This window comes from Lathyrus oleraceus, chromosome 5 (assembly GCF_024323335.1).
Source record: "Lathyrus oleraceus cultivar Zhongwan6 chromosome 5, CAAS_Psat_ZW6_1.0, whole genome shotgun sequence".
NCBI lineage: Eukaryota > Viridiplantae > Streptophyta > Magnoliopsida > Fabales > Fabaceae > Lathyrus > Lathyrus oleraceus.
Window position 1 is genome coordinate 581,766,153 of NC_066583.1, and position 20,843 is coordinate 581,786,995.

The 20,843-nt window shown below is 28.7% G+C and overlaps 17 non-coding genes across 17 annotated transcripts; all 17 read right to left on the reverse strand.

Moving 5' to 3' along the window:
* Positions 1-282: 282 nt before the first annotated feature.
* On the reverse strand, positions 283-386 carry LOC127089881 (small nucleolar RNA Z279/snoR105/snoR108). The gene has a single exon (XR_007791432.1). It is a non-coding gene; the product is annotated as a small nucleolar RNA Z279/snoR105/snoR108 (small nucleolar RNA).
* Positions 387-1,336: 950 nt separating this feature from the next.
* LOC127089917 (small nucleolar RNA Z279/snoR105/snoR108) lies at positions 1,337-1,435 on the reverse strand. The gene has a single exon (XR_007791466.1). It is a non-coding gene; the product is annotated as a small nucleolar RNA Z279/snoR105/snoR108 (small nucleolar RNA).
* A 4,065-nt stretch (positions 1,436-5,500) lies between these two features.
* Positions 5,501-5,604, reverse strand: LOC127089934 (small nucleolar RNA Z279/snoR105/snoR108). The gene has a single exon (XR_007791482.1). It is a non-coding gene; the product is annotated as a small nucleolar RNA Z279/snoR105/snoR108 (small nucleolar RNA).
* A 902-nt stretch (positions 5,605-6,506) lies between these two features.
* LOC127089885 (small nucleolar RNA Z279/snoR105/snoR108) lies at positions 6,507-6,610 on the reverse strand. Its single transcript, XR_007791435.1, has one exon. It is a non-coding gene; the product is annotated as a small nucleolar RNA Z279/snoR105/snoR108 (small nucleolar RNA).
* A 950-nt stretch (positions 6,611-7,560) lies between these two features.
* Positions 7,561-7,664, reverse strand: LOC127089860 (small nucleolar RNA Z279/snoR105/snoR108). The gene has a single exon (XR_007791411.1). It is a non-coding gene; the product is annotated as a small nucleolar RNA Z279/snoR105/snoR108 (small nucleolar RNA).
* Positions 7,665-8,583: 919 nt separating this feature from the next.
* Positions 8,584-8,687, reverse strand: LOC127089810 (small nucleolar RNA Z279/snoR105/snoR108). Its single transcript, XR_007791363.1, has one exon. It is a non-coding gene; the product is annotated as a small nucleolar RNA Z279/snoR105/snoR108 (small nucleolar RNA).
* Positions 8,688-9,636: 949 nt separating this feature from the next.
* LOC127089924 (small nucleolar RNA Z279/snoR105/snoR108) lies at positions 9,637-9,740 on the reverse strand. The gene has a single exon (XR_007791473.1). It is a non-coding gene; the product is annotated as a small nucleolar RNA Z279/snoR105/snoR108 (small nucleolar RNA).
* A 950-nt stretch (positions 9,741-10,690) lies between these two features.
* On the reverse strand, positions 10,691-10,794 carry LOC127089796 (small nucleolar RNA Z279/snoR105/snoR108). The gene has a single exon (XR_007791350.1). It is a non-coding gene; the product is annotated as a small nucleolar RNA Z279/snoR105/snoR108 (small nucleolar RNA).
* Positions 10,795-11,719: 925 nt separating this feature from the next.
* LOC127089790 (small nucleolar RNA Z279/snoR105/snoR108) lies at positions 11,720-11,823 on the reverse strand. Its single transcript, XR_007791344.1, has one exon. It is a non-coding gene; the product is annotated as a small nucleolar RNA Z279/snoR105/snoR108 (small nucleolar RNA).
* A 949-nt stretch (positions 11,824-12,772) lies between these two features.
* Positions 12,773-12,876, reverse strand: LOC127089882 (small nucleolar RNA Z279/snoR105/snoR108). The gene has a single exon (XR_007791433.1). It is a non-coding gene; the product is annotated as a small nucleolar RNA Z279/snoR105/snoR108 (small nucleolar RNA).
* A 950-nt stretch (positions 12,877-13,826) lies between these two features.
* Positions 13,827-13,926, reverse strand: LOC127089943 (small nucleolar RNA Z279/snoR105/snoR108). Its single transcript, XR_007791491.1, has one exon. It is a non-coding gene; the product is annotated as a small nucleolar RNA Z279/snoR105/snoR108 (small nucleolar RNA).
* A 920-nt stretch (positions 13,927-14,846) lies between these two features.
* LOC127089793 (small nucleolar RNA Z279/snoR105/snoR108) lies at positions 14,847-14,950 on the reverse strand. The gene has a single exon (XR_007791347.1). It is a non-coding gene; the product is annotated as a small nucleolar RNA Z279/snoR105/snoR108 (small nucleolar RNA).
* Positions 14,951-15,898: 948 nt separating this feature from the next.
* On the reverse strand, positions 15,899-16,002 carry LOC127089807 (small nucleolar RNA Z279/snoR105/snoR108). Its single transcript, XR_007791360.1, has one exon. It is a non-coding gene; the product is annotated as a small nucleolar RNA Z279/snoR105/snoR108 (small nucleolar RNA).
* Positions 16,003-16,952: 950 nt separating this feature from the next.
* On the reverse strand, positions 16,953-17,052 carry LOC127089896 (small nucleolar RNA Z279/snoR105/snoR108). The gene has a single exon (XR_007791446.1). It is a non-coding gene; the product is annotated as a small nucleolar RNA Z279/snoR105/snoR108 (small nucleolar RNA).
* Positions 17,053-17,976: 924 nt separating this feature from the next.
* LOC127089812 (small nucleolar RNA Z279/snoR105/snoR108) lies at positions 17,977-18,080 on the reverse strand. Its single transcript, XR_007791365.1, has one exon. It is a non-coding gene; the product is annotated as a small nucleolar RNA Z279/snoR105/snoR108 (small nucleolar RNA).
* A 948-nt stretch (positions 18,081-19,028) lies between these two features.
* On the reverse strand, positions 19,029-19,132 carry LOC127089866 (small nucleolar RNA Z279/snoR105/snoR108). Its single transcript, XR_007791417.1, has one exon. It is a non-coding gene; the product is annotated as a small nucleolar RNA Z279/snoR105/snoR108 (small nucleolar RNA).
* Positions 19,133-20,082: 950 nt separating this feature from the next.
* Positions 20,083-20,182, reverse strand: LOC127089887 (small nucleolar RNA Z279/snoR105/snoR108). The gene has a single exon (XR_007791437.1). It is a non-coding gene; the product is annotated as a small nucleolar RNA Z279/snoR105/snoR108 (small nucleolar RNA).
* Between the last annotated feature and the right edge of the window lie 661 nt (positions 20,183-20,843).

Here is a 20,843-nt window from a genome sequence, read left to right on the forward strand (position 1 = left end):
ATCAATTGGACATGAATATTCAAATCATTCGAGCTGATCAAGGTGGTGAATATTTAAAAATAGTTTAGCTCTCTAAATATCCAATTTTTGGTGTTTATTAAATTTTTTTATATTAAACAAGTAAATTTATCATGTAAAAATTTGTCATTTTTTTAACATTTACAATAAATTTTAAAAACATTTAATAAGAAAATAAACATGTGGAATAAATTAAATAAAACTAAATTCAAAAGTAACAAAATATTTTCTAACTAGATTTACCCCCTTTAGGTTTGGGCTATCGATATCAAATTGGTCAAAGGAGAGTGCCCAATTGTCGTAACAAGGCTTGGGGCAGACACCCAAGTCACATATGCAATGTGAGACTAGACCACTCATCATATCTCATTACTGCCTGAAGAATCATTGATTAATAACACTATAATCTACTATTCTTATAGGGGTCATGTATTTCTATATCTCCGGATCTTCGATGCAGGACTAATATAAAGCACATGTTTTTTGTTTACAACACTCAATTCCATGTAGCAACAAGTTACAACACCACTTCCAATTTTGTTGTGCAGCTCAATGTTGTATTAGTTTAGCTGCAGATTCAAGGGATCTATCAATCGTTTTGGGTTCTATCTAATGGACTAAATTTGGCTTAATGTATTTTATCTTTTTCTTTTCTGAATCTTGTACTCGAATGTCATCTCATTTTCATGGGGTGTTATAAGAAATAAAACTTATGGATAATAAACTTAAGTAAATGTAAATTTTATAGAAACTAAAATATCATATAATCTTATTTTATGTATTAAATTTAATCTTCAAATATCTTCAAATTAATGGCTCCTCATTTTTAAGATAGACATAAGGGTGTTTTACATATGGGTGGACCAACGTGTCTGTATATATTGATGTATGTGAATCATTGAATACATTAGGTATAAGAGGTATTTAGTACTTCATCATATTTATTGATGATTATAGTAGATATGGTTATGTGTATTTAATTAGACACATATCTAAATCCTTTGAAAAGTTCAAGAAATTCAAAATTAAGAACAAATCAATTGTACATGAATATTAAAATCATTCGAGTAGATCAAGGTGGTGAATATTAAAAAATCATTTAGTTTTTTAAATATCCAATATTTGGTGCTTATTAATTTTTTTTTATATTAAACAGTAAATTTGTCATGTAAAAAGTTTGGCATTTTTTAAAAATTTACAAAAAGTTTTAAAAATATTTAATAAGAAAATAAAAACATGGTATAAATTACATAAAATCAAATTAATAAGTAACAAAACATTTTATAACTAGAATTACCCCCTTAAGGTTTAGACTATAAAGACCAGATTGGTCAAAGGAGAGTGCCCAATTGTCGTAACCAGGCTTGGGGCAGAGACCCGACTCGCATATACGAGACTAGACCACTCATCATATCTCATTACTGCCGGAAGAATCATTGATTAATAACACTATAATCTACTATTCTTTGATGTGGGACTAGTATAAAGCAAATGTCTTTTGTTTACAACACTGAATTCCATGTAGGAACAAGTTATAACACCACTTCCAATTTTATTGTGCAACTCAATGTTGCATTAGTTTAGCGACAGATTCAAGTGATTTATCAGTTGCTTTGGGTTCTATCTCATGGACGAGAATTGGCTTAATGTATTTTATCTTTTTCTTTTTTAAATCTTGTACTCTAAAGTCATCTCCTTTTCATGGGATGTTATAAGAAATAAAACATATGGAGAATAAGTTTTAATAAATGTAAATTTTATAGAAACTAAAATATCATTTAATCTTATTTTATGTATAAAATTTAATCTTCAAATATCTTTAAATCTATGGCTCCTCTTTTGAAGATAGAGATAAGGGTGTTTTACATATGGGTGGACTAACATGTCTGTATACAGTGGAGGAACTGAGGGGGGACGTGGGAAGGCCACGACCACCCCTCAACTTTTTATTTTTATTTTAATTCATATATATTAAATTACTAAAACATCCTTATTTTAAATTAAAATTAATTTTTATTTTTTCTTTTTCATTCAAAGTTAGGTTAAAATACAGATAAGGTAAAAAGCTCCTACCTTTCCTTTCTTTCTCATATGGGTTTGCTACCGGCACTGGAATCGGAACAGATTAAAGTGATCGGCATCTAACAGGTAAAAAACTTTATTCATTCTTCTTTTATAAAAAGTAACAAATTAAAGTGATTGCTTGATTTGTGTTTTTGAGATTTTTAGGGTTCTTCTTTCTTGATGTGTTAAAATAATCTATATGAGGTTTATTAAGCCAATTCATAACACTGTAATTTACAAATATAGTTATACGCTGTAATAAGGTTTATTTAATCATTGTTGCTGCTAATTTCTAATAGTGAAGTTACCGGTATTTGAAAACGGATTAAAGTTGATTAATTAAGTTTATTAATTTTTTCTCTTTTAATTTTTATGTTCTCTAAATTGATTTTTGGATCTGATATGATATTATAGGAAGAGTAAAGATGAATAATAGGAAAATTGATTCTTTTTTCAAAAGGAAAGCATGTGAAATTGAAAGAGAAGAGAGAGATGGAGAAATTATAATCCCGACATCCGAATCTGAAACAGTTCTTGAGAATCCAACAATTGAAGAGCATCATGGTTTTGAAAATTCTTTGGAACGCGATCCTGGAAAGCGTCCTCCGATTTGGAAATATCCATCAAATCAAGTGGATGCAATACGAAGAGCTTATCTAAAATGGGGTCCATATCAAATTCATTTAGAACAGTATCCTTTGTCCGGTAACGAGGATCATCCGAGAAGGTTTCAACATACTTGGTTTAGCATATTTCCATCATGGTTAGAATATTCACCATCTGAAGATGCTGCATATTGCTTACCATGTTACCTTTTTAGCATAAAACTAAGTGGACGTCTCAGATCACTTGTCTTTATTTCTATGGGTTTTAGAAATTGGAAGAAAGTTAGGAATGGAAAACATTGTTCCTTTCTTAAACACATAGGGAAGGATCCTTGCTCACCACACAACAATGCAATGAAAGCTTGTCAAGACTTGTTGAATCAAGATGGTCATATTAGAAATGTTATTCAAGTGCAAAGTTCAAGTCAAAGAATGAATAATCGGTTACGACTCAAGACTTAAATTGACATTGTTCGTTGGTTAACACTACAAGCTTGTGCTTTTAGGGGTCACGACAAAAGTAGCAAATCAAGAAATCAAGGTAACTTTCTTGAGTTATTGAAACTTTTAGCATCCTACAATGATGAAGTTGCAAAAGTTGTGTTGGAAAATGCTCCACAAAATTGCAAGTATACTTCACATCAAATTCAAAAAGAGCTCTTGCAAATTCTTTCTAGTAGGGTGAAAAAGAGTATTCGTGAGGAAATTGGTGATTCCAAATTTTTTATCGTTGTTGATGAAGCTCGTGATGAGTCAAAAAAGGAACAAATGGCTCTTGTATTAAGATTTGTTGATAAAGTTGGTTTAATACAAGAGAGATTTTTTGATGTGGCACATGTTAAAGACACCACATTTTTAACTCTTAAGGAAGCAATATATGATATACTTTCTCGACATAACCTTGATGTTTCTAACATTCGTGGCCAAGGGTATGATGATGCTAGCAATATGAGAGGAGAATGGAATGGTTTACAAGCCCTCTTTATGAAGGATTGTCCTTATGCATACTATGTTCATTGTTTTGCTCATCGATTGCAACTTGCATTAGTTACATCATCAAGAGAAGTCAAACCTGTTCATAAATTTTTTGAGAAGCTGATCTTTGTTGTGAATGTTGTTTGTTCTTCTACAAAGCGTCATGATGAGTTACAAGCTGCCCAATTAGAAGAAATTGCTTATTTGTTAGAGATTTATGAGATTGTAACTGGTAAAGGTGCAAATCAAGTTGGTACATTGAAACGAGCTGGAGATACTCGTTGGGGATCACATTACGATTCAATTTCAAGCTTGATAAACATGTATGAAGCAACTTGTTTAGTTTAAAAAAAAAATGCAAAAGATAGAGGGAGTCATGCTACACGTGGGGATGCAGATAGTTGTTACAATTACTTGAAGGCATTTGATTTTATATTTATTTTGCACTTGATGAAAGAAATCATGGGAATAACAGATATGCTTTGTCAAGCCTTACAAAAAAAATCAAGATGTAGTTAATGCTATGAACTTGGTTCGTTCAACAAAACATCTTATTCAAGGTTTGAGAGAAAATGGTTGGGATATATTGTTTACTAAAGTGGTATCTTTTTGTGAAAAACATGGTATTGAGATTCCTGATCTTAATGATGTTCATTCAACAACAAGATTTGGACGCTCCCGTCTTGAAGAGAATCAAGTCACAATTCAACATTACTTTAAAGTTGAAATCTTTTTCACTACCATTGACAAACAGTTACAAGAGTTGAATAGCAGATTCAGTGAGCAGGCAATGGATTTGTTAACTCTTTCTTGTTCTTTATCTCCTAAGGATGGATATAAAGCTTTTAGCATTGATACTATTTGTTCTTTAGTTGAAAAATATTATCCTATGGATTTTAGTGATCAAGAGAAGAATAATTTACAATTTAAACTCCAACATTTTCTATTTGTTGCTCGTCAAGCATCAAGAACTATGTTCATGTTTGGTTGCATCTGGACAGGCTGAAACTTACTTCTTGATTGATACACTACTTCGTTTTATCATGACTCTTCCCGTTTCTACGGCCACAACCGAGAGGTCTTTTTCACCAATGAAAATTATTAAGACTAAGTTGAGAAACAAGATGGATGATGGGTTTCTTGGAGATAGCATGACAGTATATATTGAAAGGGAGATTAGTGCAAGCATTAGTTCGGAGTCAATTATTGACGATTTCAAGTCACTCGGAACGTGTAAAGCATTACTTTAAGGTAGTTTTAAGTCATGTAATTTAAATTTTTAGTAATTAACTTTATATTTATTTTAACTTTAATGTTTTATTTAAAATGCTATTTACATTTTATTTATAATCTTTATTTTACGTTAGCGGCCATTCCAAAAAAAATTTATCTGGCTCCGCCACTGTCTGTATATACTGATGTTTGTGAATCATTCTATACATTAGGCATAAGAGGTATTTAGTACTTCATCATATTTATTGATGATTATAGTAGATATAGATATGCATATTTAATGATACATAAATCTAAATCCTTTGAAAAGTTCAAGAAATTTAAAATGAAGAAAAAAATCAATTAGACATGAATATTCAAATCATTCGAGTTGATGAAGGTGGTGAATATTTAAAAAATAGTTTAGCTCTCTAAATATCCGATTTTTTGTGTTTATTAAACAAGTAAAGTTGTCATATAAAAATTTGGAATTTTTTTAACATTTACAATAAATTTTAAAAATATTTAATATAAAAATAAACACGTGGAATAAATTACATAAAACTAAATTCAAAAGTAACAAAATATTTTATAACTAGATTTACCCCCTTTAGGTTTGGGCTATAGATATCAAATTGGTCAAAGGAGAGTGCCCAATTGTCGTAATCAGGCTTGGGGCAGACACCCAAATTGCATATTTAGTGGGAGACTAGACCACTCATCATATCTCATTACTTCATGAAGAATCATTGATTAAGAATAGTATAATCTACAATCTTATAGTGGTCATGTATTTCTATATCTCTAGATCTTCGATGCAGGACTAATATAAAGTTAAGGTATTTTGTTTACAACACTGAATTCCATGTACCAACAAGTTACAACACCACTTCCAATTTTATTGTGCGGCTCAATGTTGCATTAGTTTAGCTGCAGATTCAAGTAATCTATCAATCACTTTGGGTTGTATCTCTTGGACGAGATTTGGCTTAATGTATTTTATCATTTTCTTTTTTTGAATCTTGTACTCGAAAGTGATCTCATTTTCATGGGATGTTATAAGAAATAAAACTTATGGAGAATAAGCTTAAATAACTGTAAATTTTATAAAAACTAAATATCATTTAATCTTATGTATTAAATTTAATCTTCAAATATCAATAAATTAATGGCTCCTCTTTTGAAGATAGAGATAAGGGTGTTTTACATATGGGTGGACCAACATGTTTGTATATACTGATGTATGTGAATCATTGAATACACTATGCATAAGAGGTACTTATGCGTATTTAATGATACACAAATCTAAATCCTTTAAAAAGTTCAAAAAATTTAAAATGAAGAAAAAAATCAATTGGACATGAATATTCAAATCATTCGAGTTAATAAAGGTGGTGAATATTTAAAAATATTTTAGCTCTCTAAATATCCAATTTTTGGTGTTTATTAATTTTCTTTTATATTAAACAAGTAAATTTGTCATGTAAAAATTTGTCATTTTTTTAACATTTACAATAAATTTTAAAAACATTTAATAAGAAAATAAACACGTGGAATAATTTACAAAAAACTAAATTCAAAAGTAACAAAATATTTTATAACTAGACTTACCCCCTTTAGGTTTGGGCTATAGAGATCAAATTGGTCAAAGGAGAGTGCCCAATTGTCGTAACAAGGCTTGGGGCAGACACCCAAGTCGCATATGCATTGTGAGACTAGACTACTCATCATATCTCATTACTGCCTGAAGAATCATTGATTAATAGCACTACAATCTACTATTCTTATAGGGGTCATGTATTTCTATATCTCCAGATCTTTGATGCATGACTAATATCAAGCACATGTGTTTTGTTTACAACACTCAATTCCATGTAGCAACAAGTTACAACACCACTTCCAATTTTGTTGTGCAGCTCAATGTTGTATAACTTTAGCTGCAGATTCAAGGGATCTATCAATCGTTTTGGGGTCTATCTAATGGACTATATTTGGCTTAATGTCTTTTATCTTTTTCTTTTCTGAATCTTGTACTCGAATGTCGTCTCATTTTCATGGGATGTTATAAGAAATAAAACTCATGGATAATAAACTTAAGTAAATGTAAATTTTATAGAAACTAAAATATCATTTAATCTTATGTTATGTATTAAATTTAATCTTCAAATATTTTAAATTAATGGATCCTCATTTTTAAGATAGACATAAGGGTGTTTTACATATGGGTGGACCAACATGTTTGTATATATTGATGTATGTGAATCATTGAGTACATTAGGCATTAGAAGTATTTAGCACTTCATCATATTTATTTATGATTATACTAGATATGGTTATGTGTATTTAATGATACCAAAATCTAAATCCTTTGAAAAGTTTAAGAAATTCAAAATGAAGAATAAAATCAGTTGGACATTAATATTAAAATCATGCGATCTGATCAAGGTGGTGAATATTAAACAAATAATTTAGTTTTCTAAATATCCAAATTTTGGTGCTTATTAATTTTTTTTATATTAAATAGTAAATTTGTCATGTAAAAAGTTTGGCATTTTTTTAACATTTATAATAAATTTTAAAAATACTAAATAAGAAAATAAACCCATGGAATAAATTACATAAAATTAAATTCAAAAGTAACAAAGCATTTTATAACTAGAATTACGCCCTTTAGGTTTGGACTATAGAGATCATATTGGTCAAAGGAGAGTGTCCAATTGACGTAACCAGGATTAGGGCAGACACCCAACTCGCATATTTAATGCGAGACTAGACGAATCATCATATCTCATTACTTCCTGAAGAATCATTGATTAATAACACTATAATATACTATTATTATAGCAGTCATGTATTTCTATACCCCCAGATCTTCGATGTAGAACTATTATAAAGAAAATGTTTTTTGTTTACAACACTCAAATCCATGTAGCAACAAGTTTACAACACCACTTTGAATTTTATTGTACCGCTCAATGTTTAGCTGTAGACTAAAGTGATCTATCAATCACTTTGGGTTCTATCTCAAGGACGAGATTTGGCTTAATGTATTTTATCTTTTTCTTTTCTGAATCTTGTACTCGAATGTCATCTCATTTTCATGGGATGTTATAAGAAATAAAACTTATGGAGAATAAGCTTAAATAAATGTAAATTTTATAGAAACTAAAATATCATTAAATCTTATGTTATGTATTAAATTAATGGGTCCTCTTTTGAAGATAGAGATAAGAGTGTTTTACATATGGGTGAACTAACATGTCTGTATATACTGATGTATGTGAATCATTGAATAAATTAGGCAACAGAGGTATTTAATACTTCATACTATTTATTGCTGCTTATAGTAGATATAGTTATGTGTCTTTAATGATACACAAATCTAAATCCTTTGAAAAGTTCAAGAAATTCAAATGTAAGAACAAAATCAATTGGACATGAATATTAAAATCATTCGAGCAGATCTTGGTGGTGAATATTTAAAAAATAATTTAGTTTTCTAAATATCCAAATTTTGGTGATTATTAATTTTTTTATATTAAACAGTACATTTGTCATGTAAAAAGTTTGGCATTTTTCTTAACATTTACAATAAATTTTTAAAATATTTAAAAAGAAAATAAACACATGGAATAAATTACATAAAATTATATTCAAAAGTAACAAAACATTTAATAACTAGAATTACCCCCTTTAGGTTTGGACTATAGAGATCAGATTGGTCAAAGGAGAGTGCCCAATTGTCGTAACCAGGCTTGGGGCAGCCACCCAACTCGCATATTTAATGCGAGACTAGACCCCTCATCATATCTCATTACTGCCTGAAGAATCATTGATTAATAACACTATAATCTACTATTCTTATAGCGGTCATGTATTTTTATATCTCCAGATCTTCGATGTGAGATTAATATAAAGCAAATATTTTTTGTTTACAACACTGAATTCCATGTAGCAACAAGTTATAACACCACTTCCAATTTTATTGTGCGGCTTAATGTTGCATTAGTTTAGCTGCAGATTGAAGTGATCTATCAATCGCATTGGGTTCTATCTCATGGACGAGATTTAGCTTACTGTATTTTATCTTTTTCTTTTCTGAATCTTGTACTCGAAAGTCATCTCATTTTCGTGGGATGTTATAAGAAATAAAACTTATGGAGAATAAGCTTAAATAAATGTAAATTTTATAGAAACTAAAATATCATTTAATCTTATGTTATGTATTAAATTTAATCTTCAAATATCTTTAAATTAATGGCTCCTGTTTTGAAGATAGAGATACGGGTGTTTTACATATGGGTGGACCAACATATTTTTATATACTGATGTATGGGAATCATTCAATACATTAGACATAAGAGGTATTTAGTACTTCATCATATTTATTGATGATTGTAGTAGATATAGTTATGCGTATTTAATGATACACAAATCTAAATCCTTTGAAAAGTTCAAGAAATTTAAAATGAAGAAAAAAATCAATTGGACATGAATATTCAAATCATTCGAGTTGATCAAGGTGGTGAATATTTAAAAATAGTTTAGCTCTCTAAATATCCAATTTTTGGTGTTTATTAATTTTTTTTATATTAAACAAGTAAATTTGTCATGTAAAAATTTGTCATTTTTTTAACATTTATAATAGGTTTTAAAAACATTTAATAAGAAAATAAACACGTTGAATAAATTACATAAAACTAAATTCAAAAGTAACAAAATATTTTATAACCAGACTTACCCCCATTAGGTTTGGGCTATAAAGATCAAATTGGTCAAAGGAGAGTGCCCAATTGTCGTAACAAGGCTTGGGGTAGACACCCAAGTCGCATATGCAATGTGAGACTAGACTACTCATCATATCTCATTACTGCCTGAAGAATCATTGATTAATAGCACTACAATCTACTATTCTTATAGGGGTCATGTATTTCTATATCTCCAGATCTTCGATGCAGGACTAATATAAAGCACATGTTTTTTGTTTACAACACTCAATTCCATGTAGCAACAAGTTACAACACCACTTCCAATTTTGTTGTGTAGCTCAATGTTGTATTAGTTTAGCTGTGGATTCAAGGGATCTATCAATCGTTTTGAGTTTTATCTACTGGACTATATTTGGCTTAATGTATTATATCTTTTTCTTTTCTGAATCTTGTACTCGAATGTCGTCTCATTTTCATGGGATGTTATAAGAAATAAAACTCATGGATAATAAACTTAAGTAAATGTAAATTTTATAGAAACTAAAATATCATTTAATCTTATGTTATGTATTAAATTTAATCTTCAAATATTTTAAATTAATGGATCCTCATTTTTAAGATAGACATAAGGGTGTTTTACATATGGGTGGACCAACATGTCTGTATATATTGATGTATGTGAATCATTGAGTACATTAGGCATTAGAAGTATTTAGCACTTCATCATATTTATTGATGATTATAGTAGATATGGTTATGTGTATTTAATGATACCCAAATCTAAATCCTTTGAAAAGTTTAAGAAATTCAAAATGAAGAATAAAATCAATTGGACATTAATATTAAAATCATGCGAGCTGATCAAGGTGGTGAATATTAAACAAATAATTTAGTTTTCTAAATATCCAAATTTTGGTGCTTATTAATTTTTTTTATATTAAATAGTAAATTTGTCATGTAAAAAGTTTGGCATTTTTTTAACATTTATAATAAATTTAAAAAATACTAAATAAGAAAATAAACCCATGGAATAAATTACATAAAATTAAATTCAAAAGTAACAAATCATTTTATAACTAGAATTACGCCCTTTAGGTTTGGACTATAGAGATCAGATTGGTCAAAGGAGAGTGCCCAATTGTCGTAACCAGGATTAGGGCAGACACCCAACTCACATATTTAATGCGAGACTAGACGACTCATCATATCTCATTACTTCCTGAAGAATCATTGCTTAATAACACTATAATCTACTATTATTATAGCAGTCATGTATTTCTATATCTCCAGATCTTCGATGTAGGACTATTATAAAGAAAATGTTTTTTGTTTACAACACTCAATTCCATGTAGCAACAAGTTTACAACACCACTTTGAATTTTATTGTGTGGCTCAATGTTTAGCTGTAGACTAAAGTGATCTATCAATCACTTTGGGTTCTATCTCATGGACGAGATTTGGCTTAATGTATTTTATCTTTTTCTTTTCTGAATCTTGTACTCGAATGTCATCTCATTTTCATGGGATGTTTGTTATAAGAAATAAAACTTATGGAGAATAAGTTTAAATAAATGTAAATTTTATAGAAACTAAAATATCATTAAATCTTATGTTATATATTAAATTAATGGGTCCTCTTTTGAAGATAGAGATAAGAGTGTTTTACATATGGATGGACCAACATCTTTGTATATACTGATGTATGTGATTCACTGAATAAATTAGGCATAAGAGGTATTTAATACTTCATCCTATTTATTGATGATTATAGTAGATATAGTTATGCGTATTTAATGATACACAAATCTAAATCCTTTGAAAAGTTCAAGAAATTCAAAATTAAGAACAAAATCAATTGGACATGAATATTAAAATCATTCGAGCAGATCTTGGTGGTGAATACTTAAAATATAATTTAGTTTTCTAAATATCCAAATTTTGGTGATTATTAATTTTTTTTATATTAAACAGTACATTTGTCATGTAAAAAGTTTGGCATTTATTTTTAACATTTACAATAAATTTTTAAAATATTTAATAAGAAAATAAACACATGGAATAAATTACATAAAATTATATTCAAAAGTAACAAAACATTTAATAACTAGAATTACCCCCTTTAGGTTTGGACTATAGAGATCAGATTGGTCAAAGGAGAGTGCCCAATTTTCGTAACCAGGCTTGGGGCAGACACCCAACTCGCATATTTAATGCGAGACTAGACCCCTCATCATATCTCATTACTGCCTGAAGAATCATTGATTAATAACACTATAATCTACTATTCTTATAGCGGTCATGTATTTTTATATCTCCAGATCTTCGATGTGGGATTAATATAAAGCAAATGTTTTTTGTTTACAACATTGAATTCCATGTAGCAACAAGTTACAACACCACTTCCAATTTTGTTGTGCGGCTTAATGTTGCATTAGTTTAGCTGCAGATTGAAGTGATCTATTAATCGCATTGGGTTCTATCTCATGGACGAGATTTGGCTTACTGTATTTTATCTTTTTCTTTTCTGAATCTTGTATTCGAAAGTCATCTCATTTTCGTGGGATGTTATAAGAAATAAAACTTATGGAGAATAAGCTTAAATAAATGTAAATTTTATAGAAACTAAAATATCATTTAATCTTATGTTATGTATTAAATTTAATCTTCAAATATCTTTAAATTAATGGCTCCTCTTTTGAGGATAGAGATACGGGTGTTTTACATATGGGTGGACCAACATGTTTGTATATACTGATGTATGTGAATCATTGAATACATTAGGCATAAGAGGTATTTTGCACTTCATCATATTTATTGATGATTATAGTAGATATAGTTATGCGTATTTAATGATACACAAATCTAAATCCTTTGAAAAGTTCAAGAAATTTAAAATGAAAGAAAAAATCAATTGGACATGAATATTAAAATCATTCGAGTTGATCAAGGTGGTGAATATTTAAAAATAATTTAGCTCTCTAAATATCCAATTTTTGGTGTTTATTAAATTTTTTTTTATTAAACAAGTAAATTTGTCATGTAAAAATTTGTCATTTTTTTAACATTTACAATAAATTTTAAAAACATTTAATAAGAAAATAAACACGTGGAATAAATTACATAAAACTAAATTCAAAAGAAACAAAATATTTTATAACTAGACTTACCCCCTTTAGGTTTTGGCTATAGAGATCAAATTGGTCAACGGAGAGTGCCCAATTGTCATAACAAGGCTTGGGGCAGACACCCAAGTCGCATATGCAATGTGAGACTAGACCACTCATCATATCTCATTACTGCCTGAAGAATCATTGATTAATAGCACTATAATCTACTATTCTTATAGGGGTCACGTATTTCTATATCTCCAGATCTTCGATGCAGGACTAATATAAAGCACATGTTTTTTGTTTACAACACTCAATCCCATGTAGCAACAAGTTACAACACCACTTCCAATTTTGTTGTGCAGCTCAATGTTGTATTAATTTAGCTGCAGATTCAAGGGATCTATCAATCGTTTTGGGGTCTATCTAATGGACTATATTTGGCTTAATGTATTTTATCTTTTTCTTTTCTGAACCTTGTACTCGAATGTCGTCTCATTTTCATGGGATGTTATAAGGAATAAAACTCATGGATAATAAACTTAAGTAAATGTAAATTTTATAGAAACTAAAATATCATTTAATCTTATGTTATGTATTAAATTTAATCTTCAAATATTTTAAATTAATGGATCCTCATTTTTAAGATAGACATAAGGGTGTTTTACATATGGGTGGACCAACATGTCTGTATATATTGATGTATGTGAATCATTGAGTACATTAGGCATTAGAAGTATTTTGCACTTCATCATATTTATTGATGATTATAGTAGATATGGTTATGTGTATTTAATGATACCCAAATCTGAATCCTTTGAAAAGTTTAAGAAATTCAAAATGAAGAATAAAATCAATTGGACATTAATATTAAAATCATGCGAGCTGATCAAGGTGCTGAATATTAAACAAATAATTTAGTTTTCTAAATATCCAAATTTTGGTGCTTATTAATTTTTTTTATATTAAATAGTAAATTTGTCATGTAAAAAGTTTGGCATTTTTTTAACATTTATAATAAATTTAAAAAATACTAAATAAGAAAATAAACACATGGAATAAATTACAAAAAATTAAATTCAAAAGTAACAAAGAATTTTATAACTAGAATTACGCCCTTTAGGTTTGGACTATAGAGATCAGATTGGTCAAAGGAGAATGCCCAATTGTCATAACCAAGATTAGGGCAGACACCCAACTCGCATATTTAATGGGAGACTAGACGATCATTTCTCATTACTTCCTGAAGACTCATTGATTAATATCACTATAATCTACTATTATTATAGCAGTCATGTAATTCTATATCTCCAGATCTTCGATGTAGGACTATTATAAAGAAAATGTTTTTTGTTTACAACACTCAATTCCATGTATCAACAAGTTTACAACACCACTTTGAATTTTATTGTGCGGCTCAATGTTTAGCTGTAGACTAAAGTGATCTATCAATCGCTTTGGGTTCTATCTCATGGACGAGATTTGGCTTAATGTATTTTATCATTTCCTTTTCTGAATCTTGTACTCGAATGTCATCTCATTTTCATGGGATGTTTGTTATAAGAAATAAAACTTATGGAGAATAAGCTAAAATAAATGTAAATTTTATAGAAACTAAAATATCATTAAATCTTATGTTATGTATTAAATTAATGGGCCTTCTTTTGAAGATAGAGATAAGAGTGTTTTACATATGGGTGGACCAACATGTCTGTATATACTGATGTATGTGAATCATTGAATGAATTAGGCATCAGAGGTATTTAATACTTCATACTATTTATTGATGATTATAGTAGATATAGTTATGCGTATTTAATGATACACAAATCTAAATCCTTTGAAAAGTTCAAGAAATTCAAAAGTAAGAACAAAATCAATTGGAGACGAATATTAAAATCATTCGAGCAGATCTTGGTGGTGAATATTTAAAAAATAATTTAGTTTTCTAAATATCCAAATTTTGGTGATTATTTTTTTTATATTAAACAGTACATTTGTCATGTAAAAAGTTTGGCATTTTTTTTAACATTTACAATAAATTTTTAAAATATTTAATAAGAAAATAAACACATGGAATAAATTACATATAATTATATTTAAAAGCAACAAAACATTTAATAACTAGAATTACCCCCTTTAGGTTTGGACTATAGAGATCAGATTGGTCAAAGGAGAGTGCCCAATTGTCATAACCAGGCTTGGGGCAGACACCCAACTCGCATATTTAATGCGAGACAAGACCCCTCATCATATCTCATTACTGCCTGAAGATTCATTTATTAATAACACTATAATCTACTATTCTTATAGCGGTCATGTACTTTTATATCTCCAGATCTTCGATGTGGGATTAATATAAAGCAAATGTTTTTCGTTTACAACACTGAATTCCATGTAGCAACAAGTTACAACACCACTTCCAATTTTATTGTGCGGCTTAATGTTGCATTAGTTTAGCTGCAGATTGAAGTGATCTATCAATCGGATTGGGTTCTATCTCATGGACGAGATTTGGCTTACTGTATTTTATCTTTTTCTTTTCCGAATCTTGTACTCGAAAGTCATCTCATTTTCGTGGGATGTTATAAGAAATAAAACTTATGGAGAATAAGCTTAAATAAATGTAAATTTTATAGAAACTAAAATATCATTTAATCTTATGTTATGTATTAAATTTAATCTTCAAATATCTTTAAATTAATGGCTCCTCTTTTGAAGATAGAGATACGGGTGTTTTACATATTGGTGGACAAACATGTTTGTATATACTGATGTATATGAATCATTGAATACATTAGGCATAAGAGGTATTTTGCACTTCATCATATTTATTGATGATTATAGTAGATATAGTTATGCGTATTTAATGATACACAAATCTAAATCATTTGAAAAGTTCTAGAAATTTAAAATGAAGAAAAAAATCAATTGGACATGAATATTCAAATCTTTCGAGTTGATCAAGGTGGTGAATATTTAAAAATAGTTTAGCTCTGTAAATATCCAATTTTTGGTGTTATTAATTTTTTTTATATTAAACAAGTAAATTTGTCATGTAAAAATTTGTCATTTTTTTAACATTTACAATAAATTTTAAAAATATTTAATAAGAAAATAAACACGTGGAATAAATTCCATAAAACTAAATTCAAAAGTAACAAAATATTTTATAACTAGACTTACCCCCTTTAGGTTTGGGCTATAGAGATCAAATTGGTCAAAGGAGAGTGCCCAATTGTCGTAACAAGGCTTGGGGCAGACACCCAAGTCGCATATGCAATGCGAGACTAGACCACTCATCATATCTCATTACTGCATGAAGAATCATTGATTAATAGCACTATAATCTACTATTCTTATAGGGGTCATGTATTTCTATATCTCCAGATCTTCGATGCAGGACTAATATAAAGCACATGTTTTTTGTTTACAACACTCAATTCCATGTAGCATCAAGTTACAACACCACTTCCAATTTTGTTGTGCAGCTCAATGTTGTATTAGTTTAGCTGCAGATTCAAGGGATCTATCAATCGTTTTGGGGTCTATCTAATGGACTATATTTGGCTTAATGTATTTTATCTTTTTCTTTTCTGAATCTTGTACTCGAATGTCGTCTCATTTTCATGGGATGTTATAAGAAATAAAACTCATGGATAATAAACTTAAGTAAATGTAAATTTTATAGAAACTAAAATATCATTTAATCTTATGTTATTTATAAATTTAATCTTCAAATATTTTAAATTAATGGATCCTCATTTTTAAGATAGACATAAGGGTGTTTTACATATGGGTGGACCAACATGTCTGTATATATTGATGTATGTGAATCATTGAGTACATTAGGCATTAGAAGTATTTAGCACTTCATCATATTTATTGATGACTATAGTAGATATGGTAATGTGTATTTAATGATACCCAAATCTATATCCTTTGAAAAGTTTAAGAAATTCAAAATGAAGAATAAAATCAATTGGACATTAATATTAAAATCATGCGAGCTGATCAAGGTGGTGAATATTAAACAAATAATTTAGTTTTCTAAATATCCAAATTTTGGTGCTTATTAATTTTTTTTATATTAAATAGTAAGTTTGTCATGTCAAAAAGTTTGACATTTTTTAAACATTTATAATAAATTTAAAAAATACTAAATAAGAAAATAAACACATGGAATAAATTACATAAAATTAAATTCAAAAGTAAAAAAGCATTTTATAACTAGAATTACGCCCTTTAGGTTTGGACTATAGAGATCAGATTGGTCAAAGGAGAGTGCCCAATTGTCGTAACCAAGATTAGGGCAGACACCCAACTCGCATATTTAATGCGAGACTAGACGATCATTTCTCATTACTTCCTGAAGAATCATTGATTAATAACACTATAATCTACTATTATTGTAGCAGGCATGTATTTTTATATCTCCAGATCTTCGATGTAGGACTATTATAAAGAAAATGTTTTTTGTTTACAACACTCAATTCCATGTAGCAACAAGTTTACAACACCACTTTGAATTTTATTGTGCGGCTCAATGTTTAGCTGTAGACTAAAGTGATCTATCAATCGCTTTGGGTTCTATCTCATGGACGAGATTTGGCTTAATGTATTTTATCATTTCCTTTTCTGAATCTTGTACTCGAATGTCATCTCATTTTCATGGGATGTTTGTTATAAGAAATAAAACTGATGGAGAATAAGCTTAAATAAATGTAAATTTTATAGAAACTAAAATATCATTAAATCATATGTTATGTATTAAATTAATGGGTCCTCTTTTGAAGATAGAGATAAGAGTGTTTTACATATGGGTGGACCAACATGTCTGTATATACTGATGTATGTGAATCATTGAATAAATTAGGCATCAAACGTATTTAATACTTCATACTATTTATTGATGATTAAAGTAGATATAGTTATGCGTATTTAATGCTACACAAATCTAAATCCTTTGAAAAGTTCATGAAATTCAAAATTAAGAACAAAATCAATTGGACATGAATATTAAAATCATTCGAGCAGATCTTGGTGGTGAATATTTAAAAAATAATTTAGTTTTCTAAATATCCAAATTTTGGTGATTATTAATTTTTTTTATATTAAACAGTACATTTGTCATTTAAAAAGTTTGGCATTTTTTTTAACATTTACAATAAATTTTTAAAATATTTAATAAGAAAATAAACACATGGAATAAATTACATAAAATTATATTCAAAAGTAACAAAACATTTAATAACTAGAATTACCCACTTTAGGTTTGGACTATAGAGATCAGATTGGTCGAAGGAGAGTGCCCATTTGTCGTAACCAGGCTTGGGGCAGACACCCAACTCGCATATTTAATGCGAGACTAGACCCCTCATCATATCTCATTACTGCCTGAAGAATCATTGATTAATAACACTATAATCTACTATTCTTATAGCGGTCATGTATTTTTATATCTCCAGATCTTCGATGTGGGATTAATATAAAGCAAATGTTTTTTGTTTACAACACTGAATTCCATGTAGCAACAAGTTACAACACCACTTCCAATTTTATTGTGCGGCTTAATGTTGCATTAGTTTAGCTGCAGATTGAAGTGATCTATCAATCGGATTGGGTTCTATCTCATGGACGAGATTTGGCTTACTGTATTTTATCTTTTTCTTTTCTGAATCTTGTACTCGAAAGTCATCTCATTTTCGTGGGATGTTATAAGAAATAAAACTTATGGAGAATAAGCTTAAATAAATGTAAATTTTATAGAAACTAAAATATCATTTAATCTTATGTTATGTATTAAATTTAATCTTCAAATATCTTTAAATTAATGGCTCCTCTTTTGAAGATAGAGATAGGTTGTTTTACATATAGGTGGACCAACATGTTTGTATATACTGATGTATGTGAATCATTGAATACATTAGGCATAAGAGGTATTTTGCACTTCATCATATTTATTGATGATTATAGTAGATATAGTTATGCGTATTTAATGATACACAAATCTAAATCATTTGAAAAGTTCAAGAAATTTAAAATGAAGAAAAAAATCAATTGGACATGAATATTCAAATCATTCGAGTTGATCAAGGTGGTGAATATTTAAAAATAGTTTAGCTCTGTAAATATCCAATTTTTGGTGTTTATTAATTTTTTTTATATTAAACAAGTAAATTTGTCATGTAAAAATTTGTCATTTTTTTAACATTTACAATAAATTTTAAAAACATTTAATAAGAAAATAAACACGTGGAATAAATTACATAAAACTAAATTCAAAATTAACAAAATATTTTATAACTAGACTTACCCCCTTTAGGTTTGGGCTATAGAGATCAAATTGGTCAAAGGAGAGTGCCCAATTGTCGTAACAAGGCTTGGGGCAGACACCCAAGTCGCATATGCAATGTGAGACTAGACCACTCATCATATCTCATTACTGCCTGAAGAATCATTGATTAATAGCACTATAATCTACTATTCTTATAGGGGTCATGTATTTCTATATCTCCAGATCTTCGATGCAGGAGTAATATAAAGCACATGTTTTTTGTTTACAACACTCAATTCCATGTAGCATCAAGTTACAACACCACTTCCAATTTTGTGGTGTAGCTCAATGTTGTATTAGTTTAGCTGCAGATTCAAGGGATCTATCAATTGTTTTGGGGTCTATCTAATGGACTATATTTGGCTTAATGTATTTTATCTTTTTCTTTTCTGAATCTTGTACTCGAATGTCGTCTCATTTTCATGGGATGTTATAAGAAATAAAACTCATGGATGATAAACTTAAGTAAATGTAAATTTTATAGAAACTAAAATATCATTTAATGTTATGTTATGTATTAAATTTAATCTTCAAATATTTTAAATTAATGGATCCTCATTTTTAAGATAGACATAAGGGTGTTTTACATATGGGTGGACCAACATGTCTGTATATATTGATGTATGTGAATCATTGAGTACATTAGGCATTAGAAGTATTTAGCACTTCATCATATTTATTGATGATTATAGTAGATATGGTTATGTGTATTTAATGACACCCAAATCTAAATCCTTTGAAAAGTTTAAGAAATTCAAAATGAAGAATAAAATCAATTGGACATTAATATTAAAATCATGCGAGCTGATCAAGGTGGTGAATATTAAACAAATAATTTAGTTTTCTAAATATCCAAATTTTGGTGCTTATTAATTTTTTTTATATTAAATAGTAAATTTGTCATGTAAAAAGTTTGACATTTTTTTAACATTTATAATAAATTTAAAAAATACTAAATAAGAAAATAAACACATGGAATAAATTACATAAAATTAAATTCAAAAGTAAAAAAGCATTTTATAACTAGAATTACGCCCTTTAGGTTTGGACTATAGAGATCAGATTGGTCAAAGAAGAGTGCCCAATTGTCGTAACCAAGATTAGGGCAGACACCCAACTCGCATATTTAATGCGAGACTAGACGATCATTTCTCATTACTTCCTGAAGAATCATTGATTAATAACACTATAATCTACTATTATTATAGCAGGCATGTATTTTTATATCTTCAGATCTTCGATGTAGGACTATTATAAAGAAAATGTTTTTTGTTTACAACACTCAATTCCATGTAGCAACAAGTTTACAACACCACTTTGAATTTTATTGTGCGGCTCAATGTTTAGCTGTAGACTAAAGTGATCTATCAATCGCTTTGAGTTCTATCTCATGGACGAGATTTGGCTTAATGTATTTTATCTTTTTCTTTTCTGAATCTTATACTCGAATGTCATCTCATTTTCATGGGATGTTTGTTATAAGAAATAAAACTGATGAAGAATAAGCTAAAATAAATGTAAATTTTATAGAAACTAAAATATCATTAAATCATATGTTATGTATTAAATTAATGGGTCCTCTTTTGAAGATAGAGATACGAGTCTTTTACATATGGGTGGACCAACATGTTTGTATATACTGATGTATGTGAATCATTGAATAAATTAGGCATCAAAGGTATTTAATACTTCATACTATTTATTGATGATTATAGTAGATAGAGTTATGCTTATTTAATGATACACAAATCTAAATCCTTTGAAAAGTTCAAGAAATTCAAAATTAAGAACAAAATCAATTGGAGACGAATATTA